Here is a 14,565-nt window from a genome sequence, read left to right on the forward strand (position 1 = left end):
GAGAGAGCTGACTCTGAATTAGGTTAGGTTGGCCTCAGTCCCTTCCTCTGCCTCACCCTCCGGATAGACCAGGCTCTCTTCACGGCTCCGTGGCTTTGCACGTGAGCTTTCTGCCATGGGGGAGGGCCTTTCTCCCACTCTCCACTTGGTAAGTTCATATTTATCCTTCAAAATCCATCTCCTATATCACCTTCTCTAGAAAGCCACCCTGATTCCACCCCCATTCCTCCCCTGCCCCTAGCAGCAAATTCTCAGGGTATTTTAGATAACTATCTTTTCTTTTCATTTTATTTTTTGTGGGGATTAACCCTGAGCTAACATCCATGACAATCCTCCTCTTTTTGCTGAGGAAGACTGGCTCTGGGCTAATATCTGTGCCCATCTGCCTCTACTTTATATGGGACGCCGCCACAGCATGGCTTGATAAGCTGTGTGTAGGTGCGCACCCGGGATCTGAACTTGTGAACCCTGGGCCTCCGAAGCGGAGCACGGACACTTAACACTTACGCCACCGGGCTGGCTCCTAGGTAACTTTTAAAATGGACATGTTTTGGCCTCGTATCCTGCCAAGGCCTCAAGACGCGAGACATCATAGTCCAGAGCGAGGTGCAAACCACTCTGCAGGACTTGCAAAGGAGGGGGGTCAGAGCCCAGCTCTGCCTCTATTAACCCTTCACTCCCACCAAAGGTAGAACGCATGTAGGAGTTGACTAGGGTCTGGCTCATGCCTGAGTGACCGAAAGGGTGAGAGGCTGGCTGAAGCGCCTGGGCCAGTGGAATAAGGTCTCCACTCCCTGCTGAGCAGGCCAAAGGTGTGGGGTTGCCCAGACTCTGCCCTAGAGATTCAGCAGGAAGGATGTGGTGAGCTCAGTGGAAGCTGGAGTGGACCGCTGTCTGGGATGAGGACGAGACACAGTGAGCAGCAGGGAAAGCCCCGTGTGTGCTGACTCAAGGGAATTACAGGAGACCAGCAATGGGCACCTCCAGAGAACCCACAAAGGCTGTCTTAAAAAAATAGACTCAAGGCCAGACTGGGACCAGACAAGTAAAACCTTTGCTGCTCCCACCGCCTTCCTTCTCTTCTCTCCCCAGATCCCAGCCCTACACGGGTTGGTTTAGTGAGCTAAGAGGGAAGAGTCGAGGAGGAACTAACAGTTACTGGGCCCACCAGGCCCACAGACCTTGCTGAGTTCTTCTCATACATTGTCTCTTGTTTCCTTGGTTTCACAGAAGAGGAAACCGAGGCGCAGAGGGCTGAAGTCACTTGTCCCGAGGTTGAAACAGCACAGAGATGATTTTCCTGAAACTGTATGTCCTGAGTTTGTGGTTTCTACTCGGGGCCCAGCCAAGAGGCCTTGGTGCTCATGGGGAAGTGGTCACGAAAACAACCAAGCAAGATGCCAGAGCACACGCAGCCCACAGTGGTCCTCAGTATTTGGGGTCCCGAACCTTCTGGAGCTCCGATAAAAGCCATCAGTCTTTCCCCTGGAAAAGTGCTCCTACACACACACGATGTTGCACGTAAGAACTCTGGAGCTGGAACGCTGCACACAGATGGGCTCTGAAGTTATCTTCTCCTCCCTGAGCAGGATTCGGATCCACATTAACAGGTCGTGAGGCTAGGCCAACCACAGTCCCTTCCATTATCTTACTTAACCTTCGCAAAGGTTTTATTCCCATTTTATAGATAGGAAAATGGGGGTCCAGAGGGGTGAAATTAGTCACCCGTGTTCACACGGTGACTCAGCGGTGGAGCCTTGATGCTAACCCATCCGAGTGATTTTGAAGACCGCCTCCAGGTGTCTGGAAGTCAGAGCTGGTGATACACAGACTAGGAGATCATTACAGAGGGGGTGAGCCAACTGCATGGTTTATCATTTTTATGGTCGGCTGTACCGACACCTAGTGCATCTAACAGCTCCTGGAACACCATGCTTCTTCACAACACTTGCCAGAGCAAGAGGCACTTGGCAAATTACTGCCAGAGGGTTTGTTCCATTACTTTGTGAAAATCATTGAGCTTCCCCAAAAGCCCACCCTCCTGCTGGGAATGTCTGTGCCACCCTCCCAGGGGCAAAGAGAGCACCAGAACATCAAATAAACCTACTAAGGATGGGAGTCGGGTGGAGGTGGGAGGTAGGGGAGGGCAGGGCCTCGTTCCTTCTGGGCACTTCTCCCCGGCTTTCTCACTCTGAGTGGAGGCAGCCAAGGCGTCTCTCTCTCTTCCAATCCTGCTCATCCTTGCCCCATCTCTCTCTTCTTCTTGCCAAATCAGGACCACATAAATATTCATGGAGCACCTCCTCGGGGGGTTGACACCCTAATTTAACTCTTGTAATGGTGCTCATAGGCATCAATGATCATTACTACAGGCCGAGCACTGTTCCGGATACTCTACCCACATGATTTCTCTGAATTCTCAAACCCTAGGTTCCGATCCCCTAGGAAGCGGGATCCATTATTATCCGCACTTTACAGATGAAGCCAATGAGCACCAAGGAGAAATGATTACAATACCCCTTCCCATTTTACAGATAGGCAAACCGAGGCTCCGAGAGGTGAGGTGACAAGCCCAGGTGGCAGAGCTGGGAACAGAAACCAGTGCTTTCAACAGCAAGTTCAGCATAGCTTCCTCTCTCATCCATGTCCTGTTTTTCTTTTTGATTTCCTACCTCACTCTTCTGTTTCATCACAGTGTTTTAAGTAGATGGTGATGGAAGTAGGACCGGGCTTAGTAACTGGGGCAGGACACTGGGCTTTAGGGATCAGCTTTTATAAGGAGGCACACTCTCGTCCAGGGAGGCTCCGAGCTTACTACCGCGTCATTTTGGGTGAGTCCCAGGCTGGCTGAGTCTCATTTCACTCATCGATAATGAGGGGATTCCTAGTGCCCTCCACCCAAGTTTCCTTGAGCACTAAATGAGGCGATAATGTGTGCAAAGAGCGTGGGGCATAGCGGATTGAAGTTCACCCTCTGCCTCCCTCTCCTCTTCCTTCTCCCAACCCCTGGCCAGTGAACTTAACTCCTGTGCTCCAGGGTTTCCTAGAAACTCTGCAGTCACAGTGCTCAGGTAATTGTGGCCCCAGACCTGACCCAGTTCAGTGAGTGATGTAGCCTGAAGCAAATCGGAAGCAAAGTGGTAACACCGCCTCGGGCCCAGCTGCCCTATTTGGCCCTTGACTAGCTCTGGCCAGGGTCATCAGAAACCCAGCACCCACCTGTTGGAGGCCTCAGCGCAAAAGGCAACAGCGTGGCACCCCATATAGTTCTGTAAAGCAAGCCCCTCCAGTATTCCTTGAAGCATTTTTCTTCTCATCCAGCATGAGTTGTTCATGGTAGAATCCTCCTGGACACTTCCCAGGAGAGTCTTTCCTTATACTCCTGTTTTTTCTCTGGGTCCCAAAGATGTCTTTCCCACTTATGGCCTTCACCAGTGCTCTCCCTTCTGCCTGCCATGCCCTTCCGCATGCCCCTCCCATCCCCACACTTCGGCCCACAGAGTCCGCCTCATCCCACAGGTCTCTGGCATGCTCCCACGAGCCCACTCCCTGCTCCAAGGAGGAGCTGCCTGCTACCCTGTTGCACTCTCTGCCAGCACCCTGTATTTTCTCTCCTAATATTGATCCTAACGGCAATTACACATTCACCGGTGCAATCATTTATGTAAAGGCTTTCATCCACTACTACTCACGCTGCTGGCCTGTGACCAGATGAGGAATTTGTACCCGAATGTCAATCGCAATACCTCCTTCCTTGAGAAAGTCTTGCTGTGGAGACATGTCCCCTGAACTATACAGTGTGCACGATGAAGCTGGTGCACTTCCTAGCACAAGATTCAGTGGTGGAACAGATGGCCGGGCCTTCACTTTAGGTCACACTGCACTAGACCACAATTTAATGTCACTGGAGCTACACCACTGGGTTCAAATCCCAGCTTTGCTATTTACCACGTTGACTTTGACAAGACTACCTAATCTCCCTGTGCCTGTTTCCTCTCTGTAAAATGGGCATGATAATATCACCTTCCTCATGGGTTTGTTGGAGTATTGAGTGAGTCGTTAGGTGTAAAGAGCTCAGAACAGTACTGGGCAGAAAGCCAGTGCTTGTTATTGTTAAAAGCTCTGCAGGACCAAGAACAGCATCCGCTGGTGTGCCTGGCAAGTCGTAGACGCTCAGTTAGTGTGTGTTCAGTAGATAAACGAGTAAATGAGTGCTGCATGGGCTCAGATCTACCAGAACACACACTATCTCCAATCTCAGAGTCTCGCACTGGTGTTGATCTGGCTCTTGCTGAAGACTCTGGTTGTAAAGCCAGAAACCTCAGCTCCCGTGGGTTGCTCCATTTTCCTCTCAAGGGATCAGTCTCTTGAATGTGGATCATAATAGTACCTGCCCCGTAGGGCTGTTGTAATTAACCAGTCAACACATGTGACACATGAACAGAGGTAGAGGCGCCTGGTACTCAGTAAGGGCTCAGTAACAGCTTAGCTGTCATTATTATTATTATTATTATTATTATTATTTCCAGAATTTTTCAAAAGGAAACTGTTCACACTTTTTTCAGCTTCCCCACAATGCCTCTGAGAGCCCACTCTAAAACGCAAATGTTATTAATTCATTCTCTTGTGCCCCAAAGTTCTTAGGAGAAAGTCCAACAAAAATCATATGTGTTCTTGCTTGGATGCATAATGTATGCCAAACACTTATATTTATACACTTCATTTTATTCTATCCTCACAGCAATCCTGAGAGGTAGGTAATATTATTAATTCCATTTCATCAAGGAGAAGACAGAGCTGAATGAGTTTAGACCAAGGTCCTACACATAGCATGGGGACACTTATGACCCTTGTGCTGCCCTGCTCATTCCTCCTTCTCACGAGGCTCCTGTCCACTGTCCTCCCATCACTGGGTTGGCTGTGCTCTTTCAAGTATCCAGGTCTTTGCTCGTGCTGTCACTTCAGCCTGGAATGCCTTCTCTCTTTTCTTTATCAGGAAAACTCATACATATCATTGAAACCTCAATTTAAACATCATCTTTGGACAGCTTCTCTGTCTTCCTCTCTCAAACAGAGTTCATACTTCCCCTGCAGGGCTTCTGCAGCCCTTGGCTGATTCTAGCACTAGGATTATGACACCGTATTCTAGCCATGTCTTTCCTGATCTGAGAGTTCCTCTAGGAAAGGGATCATGTCCTGCTTTTCTTTGTGTCCCCAGCACCAAGAACAGTGACAGGCACCTAAAAGGCACTAGAGACAGGTTTGATGAATAGATGAATTAGTTGATCCTTCCAACATTTAAACACGAGACACAGGGAATTCATACAATGATGAGACCATCACTCAGTCGCTGAATAAAAAGACAAAGCTGAATTTATTGCTCCCTATAGGAAGGGACAGCGTGCTGGCCAGGCGGGCTCTCTGAGCAGAGCAGCCTGCCGGTTTTGTACGGGGCTTTGGGGCAGCACGAGTGCAGGGGTCGGTGGACTCTCAGAAGCCTGTGCAGGTTGCTATCATTTGTAGAAGTGTAGTTACTTGAGTTTGACTGTTGCTGGTTGGTTGCCCTCAGAGACGCTGTTTTCTGGTGTGAATTTGTCCCTGTCTCGCTGACTTGCAGAAGAAAGGGGCTGACACTGACTAGTCGCAACAGCAGGGTTGATGAGGCAGGTTGCCACTGATCAATGGAACAAACTTCAGATCCACTCCTATGGCTCCTTGTTACCGTGGCTAACTTCTCTCCTTTCCTAAGTTTGTGAGACCTTTTTCTTTTTTCTCAGAGAGGAAATATTTATGGTCCAATATATGATATTAGTAGTTTCAGTTAATGCAAATAACTTCGATGGGCTCCGGGTTTCTCAAATTCATATAATAAACAGAAACAAACTCTTTTATAATCACAAAATCCAACTTCAGCATTTATACAGTCAGTGCTTCCAAGTTCAACTCCCATGTTTCCCCAAACTAATAACTTCTCAGAATCGACCTCCAAGTGTTCTTTATAGCTTTGAAAAATTGTTTGATGCTGTTGGCAGATCACAAATAGAAACAGGGTGTCAAGAATCTTTATTTTCAGGGAAATACTCCTAGTATGTTGCTTTTTTAGGTAAATGAACAGCACTTAAGAAAGCCTTTTGGAATTTTGTACAAAATACAACTTCAGCCAAAAATAAGTAATCACTTTGTTCTGAGTCAGCCTTCTTCTGCCCCACAGGCTGGGAAAATTCCAAAAAGTCCCACAGGCCGGGCTCCAGTGGGGAGAAAGGATGAGAGCAGGACTCTGTGGTAGATGGCAGCCCACGTGACCACAGAGCGCAGGGGGCTGTGTGGAGGCCACTTCTCTCTCCAGCGGTCCAGCGGGAAAAGGGCTGGATATCCTGGGACTGTGTTCACAGCCTGTGTTTAGGTGCTGCCCCGTGATCTTAAACGCTTGTCTCCAGAGGCACGGTGATGTAGCAGGGAGCGTGTGGCTGTCCAGGCCACTAGGGACCTCCACGATGTGAAAGGCAACGGTCAGTTCCCTGTGGACGCCTGACTCAGGCTCTCGGAGCATCCGGCTCAGGCCCTCCCGCACGCTCTCCTCCTGGCTTCCCTCCCACTTCACAGATGGCTCCTTTTCAGTCTGTTTTTCAGCTCCTCCTTCTCTTCTTCTCAAACTCTCCAAGCTAGAGTGCCACACGGCTCTGTTTTGGGCCCTCTTTTCTTCATGTACCCTGGTTCCCTCGGTGCTCTCAAATGATCACACGACAATGGCTCTCAGTTTCATATAGCCCACAAGGCCTGCTATAATCTAGTCCCTACCTCTGTCTCCAACCTCTTCTCACATCGTTGTCCCCATGTTCATTACTCCAGACGCACGGACCTTCTTCTTGTTTCTCAAACATATCACACTCTTTCCCTTTTGAGACATGGGCCCTGCCTGCACCCTCAGCCTCAAGCGCTCTTTTCCCAGATCTTTGTACAAGCTGCTTCTTTTCATTCAGGTCTCAGGTCAAATGTCACTCCTTCCAGCCAGGCCTTTCCTAACTACTTCATCTAGAGTAGCTGGGTCTCTGTGACCTAGGTCTCTGTCACATTGCTCCATTTGATTTTCATCAATGCACTTATCACTACTTAATATTCTCTTGTTTTTTCACTTGTTCATTGGTTGTCTCTGCCTACTCAAATGTCAGCTCAGAGAGCAGGGACCTGCCTGTCTTGTGTACTGCTACAATGCAAAAGAGCTGGACTCGTGCAAGACAATTGATAAACATTAATCGAATAAACTGTTGGATTATAGAATAATAGATGATTTGAGTTTTTTTCCAAATTTTCTAAAATGAACTCTCATTATTTGATAAGAATAAAATAAAATTTAAAACTAATTAAGAGAGACAGAGAGAGAGAATTGACAAAATTCTGGAAGGCTAGAACAAGCTTACAATGTGAAATGCCATTGTAGGTTGGTAAAGTACAAATATGGCAGCCCCTTAGCCAGGTAGATAAAACTGAAACCCTTCTGCCTAAAAGGAAGGGGCCCTGTGCTTAGTCTTTACATTTATCTCCATATCTCATTCAATTCTTACAACATCTTAGAGAGAGTAACAATTATATACCCATTATGCACTCCCACCCCCACCCCTCCTCCCCACCACCGTTTGATTCATGGGAAGACTAAGGCTGAGAGACGTAGGGTCATTTATCCAAAGCTATGTGATTCATAAATGGAGAAACCAGGTGTTAAACTTAGTTCTTTCTAGAAGGCTGTAGCTATTAAATTTGGCATTCTAATTCTTAATGGGGTATATGAAATAATGAATCCAGCCTCAATCTGCATCCAGTTCCTGGATGCTCTTTTCCACAGACCGCCACTTTTAAGCCTCACAATATCGCTATGAGTTGGTGTCATTAATCATTACCCCTTCATCTTGATCAATTTCAGATGAAAAAACTGATGTCCTGGGTTGTAAACACAGTTTCCCAAGGTCACCCAGCCGGTAAGTGACAGAACCAGGACTAGCTACAGTCCTGGTGTTTTCTCTGCTGCCTCCATGCCTCTGGGTGGACATACCCGTAGTTGGGGAGCTGACTTATGTGCTCCCAAAATGATGAGGCTAATCAAGCAGCATTTCCTATATTGCTACATTGTTTCCGATGCCCACACCTCCCTGATTCCACATCCAAAGAGTATCAACGGGCAAGGGAAAAAATATCCCATTTATTGAGTACCTACAGTGTGCCAGGGTCTTTACTTCCACGTAGCATTTTTGCAAAGTTTAGCAGCAGGCCTGAGAATTTTGTCATAAGGAGAAAACTAGACTGGCTTTACAAAAATGTTTTGATAAGCTCATCATAGGATGGAAACAAGCTTGGACTAGACTCATGTAGAGATAAGAAAGTTGGGAGGGGCTAAAGAAGTGGGGCTGAGCACTGGGAGGGGAAGGTGTTCTGCAGAAGACTGCCACCAGCACGAGCAGGAAAGACTTGAGGAGAGTCAGAAACATTGAGTGGAGCAGTCTGAGGTCATCTACTGTGTGATGTGTGATGTAAAGCCCATGCTTGCCTTCCTCTACGGACTTCAGTAAAATGCACACTGCTCATTATTGCTCTAGAACCCTGGGTGAATTGCACAACAGGGCAAAGCCCTACATCAAGGTTAGTTCAGGATGAAAATAGCAGCTACCTGGGGGTGAGCTGACACAGGGTTACATCTATTGTCTCCAGTCTTCTTAACACTTATCTCCTTCTTAACACAGGAGATACGATGACTCTTATAATAGCGAGGAGGATGACTCCTAATAGAGAGGAGGAAACCCAAGAGGATTCATAACTTCCCAAAGATCCCACTCTGGTGAGTGGCAGCGGGATTCTTCTCCCAGAGCTGAAGCTTATCCTGGGGCATTTCATTTCCAAACTGCTTGATGAGGGTAGCTTGAATTGGACCAGTTCCCATTAGCTGTGGATACAAAAGAGGCCATAGAAACCCTAGCGGTTCAACTCCATTGGTAAGCTGCCCCCAACTGCTGACAGTTTCTTACAGAGAAATTGTCCCTTCTGCAAGAGGTTTCTTGTTCCCAGGGTGTCTCACAGAGGCTCACACAGAAGCCCGCTCCTGCTGGCCCTCCCTGCCTGTTTTGTCAGTGCAGCACCTGCCAGCCTTTCAGGCTGCATGCTGTGGGGCACTCATTGCCACCAGGTATAGCATTTCCCAGTGGTGGTCACCAATGATCCATCAGGGCGCAAAAGGTACTTTAGGGCCTTGGCCAAATTAAAAGGACCTCTTCTCTGGGTTAGCCTCATTTTGGGATTCTTTAAATTGCTGTGACATGGAAGTTTCAGAACTCCACTCACCTGGATCATTCTTAATCAATTTACCCTGCTTTCAACTCTCTGCTAAAGATGGCATGATGGGTAATTTTACATATCTACTTGACTGGGCTAAGGGATACCCAGATAGCTGGTGAAACACATTTTCTGGGTGTGTCTGTGAAGGTGTTTCTGGAAGAGATTAGTATTTGATTCAATAGACTGAGTGAAGAGATCCACTGTCACAAATGTGGGGGGGTATCATTCAATCTGTTAGGGCCCTGAATGGAACAAAAAGGCGAAGGAAGGGCGAATTGTCTTTCTCTCCTTCTGGAGCTGGGACGTCCATCTTCTGCCCTCAGACATCAGAGCTCCTGGTTCTTGGACCTTCGGACTCTGGGACTTACACCAGTGTCCCCTGATTCTCAGGCCTTTGACCTCAGATAGGGACTTACACCATTGGCTCCCTTGGTTCTCAGCCTTTGGACTCAGACCAAACTATACCACCAGCTTTCTTGGGTCTCCAGCTTGCGGACAGCAGATTGGAGGACTTCTTGGCCTCTACAACCACCTGAGGCAATCTCTATAAGAAATCTCTTCATATATATATATATATATTCTATAGGTTGTATTTCTCCGGAGAACTCTAATATAGATGGAATTACAGCAAAAGCCCTGAGGTGGCAGAGCTCACTTGGACAAAGGAATGGACACAAGAGTGCTTGCGCACAATTCATAGCCAATCTGGTGGATGCGACAAGTTGGCTGTTTGGAAAAAGGGAAGTCTGTGTTGCCATTTATTGGATCCCATAGAGCAAAAATGACGGGTCAATGATGACATCAAAGCATCGCTTCCTCATCTCTTTCGAGACACTGAGGGACAATTCTCTCTCTACATATTTTCTAAGAGAAAGCAAGCCCCCCAGCCTGCAAAATCAAGGGGCTTTGAGTAAGGGAATCTGCAGCTATTATATTATTTTCTTTCCTCACTATGGCTCATCTTTTGAGAGAGATGAATGCAGGTTGTATCATGACTTACTTAGGAACAACTGAGAACTGTCATTATTTGTCAATGCTATTTTTCATGACAGAGGACACAGTAGTAAACATTAAGTGGTCAATCCTAGAGGGGCTTTCATGGAGGGTGTCACATAATGGGGGCTCCATTGCCTGAGCCGGAGATGAATTTACTCATTCACTGTTTATTCCACACACATGCATTGAGCATTCACGATGTGGTAGGTGCTTCATTGTCCTTAAGAACACTTCTCTTCTCTGACAGCGAGGGCTTCATCCTAGGTCAGTCCCAGATGAGTTCTCTCGTAAGATACTTCATTGTTCTTCTCCAAATTGTAGGCTCATCTTTCTTGTGTGCCAGACCTGCCCAGGTGTGTGCTCATTCCACCCATGGACACAGCTTGCGTTATGTTGTAGGAGATGCCCCACCTCTCCTGAAATTAGGGTTATAGTATCTGTTAGTTTGCCAGGTCGTCTTATAAAAGTCTGACTCTCTAACACTCAAGCTAGGACTCTCACTTGCTGTGCTAAATACAGGCAGACTTGAAGCAACTCAGGGTTTCTGTAGTTTATCAAAGTGACTCATACTCCCTTGTTCCTCTGCAAAGTTCTTCTGAGCTAATCACCTCTGGGGAGATCATTGGACTTTCTTCTCACATCAGGGCCAACAAAGGCTCTGATGAGAAACTGGCTAACATGACAGCCGCAGGGCTCCTTCCATCAAGGACACCGTAACTGCCTGCCTCTCGTTATCCCCTGCTCACCCCAGCTGCTCTGTGGCTGTCCTCACTAGACAAATGAAGTCTCGGCAAAGTCCACCCAATTACCAATTGCTTCAGGAAAATTGAGTCAACCCCCCATTGCTAAGTTCTAGGCATCAGTCATTAAGCAGAGATGCTCCAACTTTTGCTTCCTCTCCCTCAGGTGGGCCACTGGCATGCAAAACTGGAAATCAGGCCACCCAGGATGTCCACGAGCCACTCTGCGCTGTGCTGTGCCTTGCTTGTTGAATTATAGACTCAGCCATGTTCTTATTATGAATTAATTAATGACTTGGTGCCAGAGAATACTCGTGGGATCTGACATTTGACAGTGGCTCGTTTACCTTGCTGTTTATAAATCACTGTCTTATCATTTATTTCATCATTTTCCAAAATCCAGCTATTTGTGTACTACCTTCTCCACACTTGTCACCCCTACATGGTCGTAGCTCTGGACATAAGTCATAGCTTTGTCCCACCAATATTATTTACTCAGTTAACTCACTTGGAAAAAAAATGCATTTATTTAAAAAGGAAACTTTATATCATCACTTGAAATAAAAATGCAGCATCACTGGCTATAAGTAGAAGATAGTTATAAAAATAAATATAGTGGAAACAAAATAATGCCAGTGGATTCTAGCCAAAGGGTGGCTAAGAAGTCCCTATATATGAGATTCCAGCTAATAGGACTTGAAGACTTAAAAAACAGCTCTCAGAATCTTCATTGAGTTTGACTTCCAATGATCAGCATGAAATAAACATCTAGGAGAAATGTGGATTAAATATAATGTGTACAGAGAGTGGAGGAAAGTGTGCAGGTGTCTCCATGGCACTTGTGGGTCTGTGTGGCCACTCTTTGCCTGTGGTTGCTTTGCCGTGGCTCTGAGCTCAAAGACTGCTGTTCTAACTCTTGTGAAAAGGGAGTGTTAGGGGAAGTGTTAAAAATATTAGCACCGTATTAAGACCTTCTGCTTGACATAGTCACAAAATCTGTTAATATCACAATTGGCACTACCTAAAATCATCTCTGTGAATATTCCACAACCTGCATTTTTGGAAATACTGCATTATTCCATTTGAATCTAGGACAATCCTGGCTGACAGGTGCTATAATCCCATTTCACAGAAGAAGATGTTGAGGATATTGAAGAGAAAGTGATCCACATAGCATTACAGACTGAGAAAGGGCTAGGTTTCAGATTTCATTCACCTCGACATTTCTAGTCAGAGTTCATGGTTGACCAGAAAGCCTGCCCCTGGGCTCTTCTGTCCATTTTCCACTTGATCCCCAAGGGAGCTCCGAGGTCCTTAAAAATGTCCTTGCCCTTGGGGTGGACATAGTCTTCTTGCAGGAGAGGGTGGGGTGGGTACTTCACAGACAGGACTAGACTGGAGGAGACTTCCTCTGGCCAGTCAACCTGCTGGGACAGGCCTGAGCATCACACAACGATGAGAAAACTGCATTCCTAAAACCTCCTGGAAGGCCACCATTGTCCAGGCACCAGTATCTCATACTCAGCTGGAAATGATGGTGGTAAGAAGGGGTTTGCCTTTTTCAGTAGATCTCTAAGCACTGAACGCCATTGAGGTCTCCCTCATCTCTTGGTTCCACCTCTCCTATCTCACAATCTTTACTCCTGGTGTCCTCCACATATGTCCTCCCTTTCCTGTCTCTCTGCAGCTGGAATGCCTAAGAATCTTTTTTCTTCCGGCTGAAGTGCGCTGGTGTTCAAAGACTCTATTAAACCTTTTCTTTGCCACCAGGTCTTTCCAGATCCCATGGTGATCAATAATTTTCCCTTTTTCCTCTGCTCCCACAACACTCGGTATGTACCACACTGATAACACCCACCACCCTGAATCTACAGGATAGAGCATAAGACTTAACCGAGAGAAGGTGCCCCATGCCAGTACTGACATTTCTACACTTTTAATTCAATATTGCACCTGTATGTCAGCAACCCCCATTCCCAAGTTTATGAACTACTGTAATTAAAGACAGAACCTTAACTGTATTTATTCTGATAGAGCTACAGTTCCAGAGCAGTCTCATCATTTGCCAAATTATGTTGAATAAATAGGTGTCAAGTTGAATTAAACTAGGTGGATATCCTTCACAGTTTGTGAACATTTAAAAATAGTTTTCAGTGATATGACTTAATTAGTTTCAATTCAACATATTTCCCAGATGTTCACCAAGCACCTCTTAAACGCTAGACATTGTCCCAGGTGTGAAATACTAGATAAACATGGCTTTTCTGTCCTCAGGGAACTCAGAGCAATTGAGAGAGACAGATACATAGGTAAATAAACAGAGCAGAGTGTGAGATGGGCGAAAATAGAGGTAGCTCCAAGATAGAAAGATCTGTCACAAAAGTCACTGGTTACCCCTAATGGGCAAGTGGCGGGAAAGACTATGGGGAGGTTGGTTCCTGACTTGGATTTTGAAGATGACTAGGAATTGACTAGGCTTTCAGAACTTGGGTAGGGGACATTCCAAGCAGAGAGAACAAAACAGAGCTATAAAACTCCGTGAGTCTTTCACATCCCCTCAAACTGACAGAGACTACATTTTCCATTCAAAAATATTTATCAAATGCTTACAAAATGCAAAACTCCATTCTAGGCAGCGACAGTAGTGAAAAAAACAGGTAAGGTTTTGACATTCACAGAATTTCCATTCTGGAGGGGGAGACCATCAACAAATCCCATAACCAATGAATAAAAAGGACTATTTCAAATAATAAATGTGCTATAAAGAAAACAAGGTACATGATAGAAAGTGAAAGGAGAAGGATGGCAACATTCAATAGGTCCTGGGAATGGGACATTGGAGCTGACACCCAATGGCAGGAAGGACTTTGTCTCATGAGATCTAGCTAAAGAGCATTCCAGAGGGAACAGGAGGTGTGAAGCCCATGAGGAGCAAGTGGGCTTGGTGTGTGTCCAGAAGTGAAAGAATGTCATCGTGATTAGAGAGAAGTGAGCACGAGGTTGTGGGTACAGGACGAAGTTGGCATGGTTTAAAGGTTGAAGTCATGAAGTCATGCCCAGACCATGCTCAGGAGCTCAGGTTGTAATCCAAATGGTTGGAAAACATTTTTTCTTCAGTTGTATTTTAGAGAGCCTAACACTAACTGCCTGGGCAGTGAAATCTTTATTTGTTCGTTAAAGTCTTGTGCTTTCTCAAGCACGCTCCTCGAATCCCCAAGCTCTGTGTATAACAATTTTCTTGCTCACAGAGTAGTCTCTGGGTCTGAGTTCCTCCATGCCACTCCACCTCGGGTAGGCAGAAAGGGCTACAAACCGACCTAATCCTTTTCAGAAACAAGTGAGCACCTTACTGATCTCCACGGTGACTGCCTTACTACCAGCAGCCTTTGTACCATGCCCCGTTTATACCTGAGTATAACATATTCCATGATCAGGTTCTCTCTGGGACCTGTCAGTCATGGTGGGAAATTTGGCTCTTTGGGTTTTCATCTTGCTAATCTTTTGAGTC

This window comes from Ceratotherium simum, chromosome 4, assembly GCF_057802395.1.
Source record: "Ceratotherium simum simum isolate JZ-2026a chromosome 4, ASM5780239v1, whole genome shotgun sequence".
NCBI classification, from domain to species: Eukaryota; Metazoa; Chordata; class Mammalia; order Perissodactyla; family Rhinocerotidae; genus Ceratotherium; species Ceratotherium simum.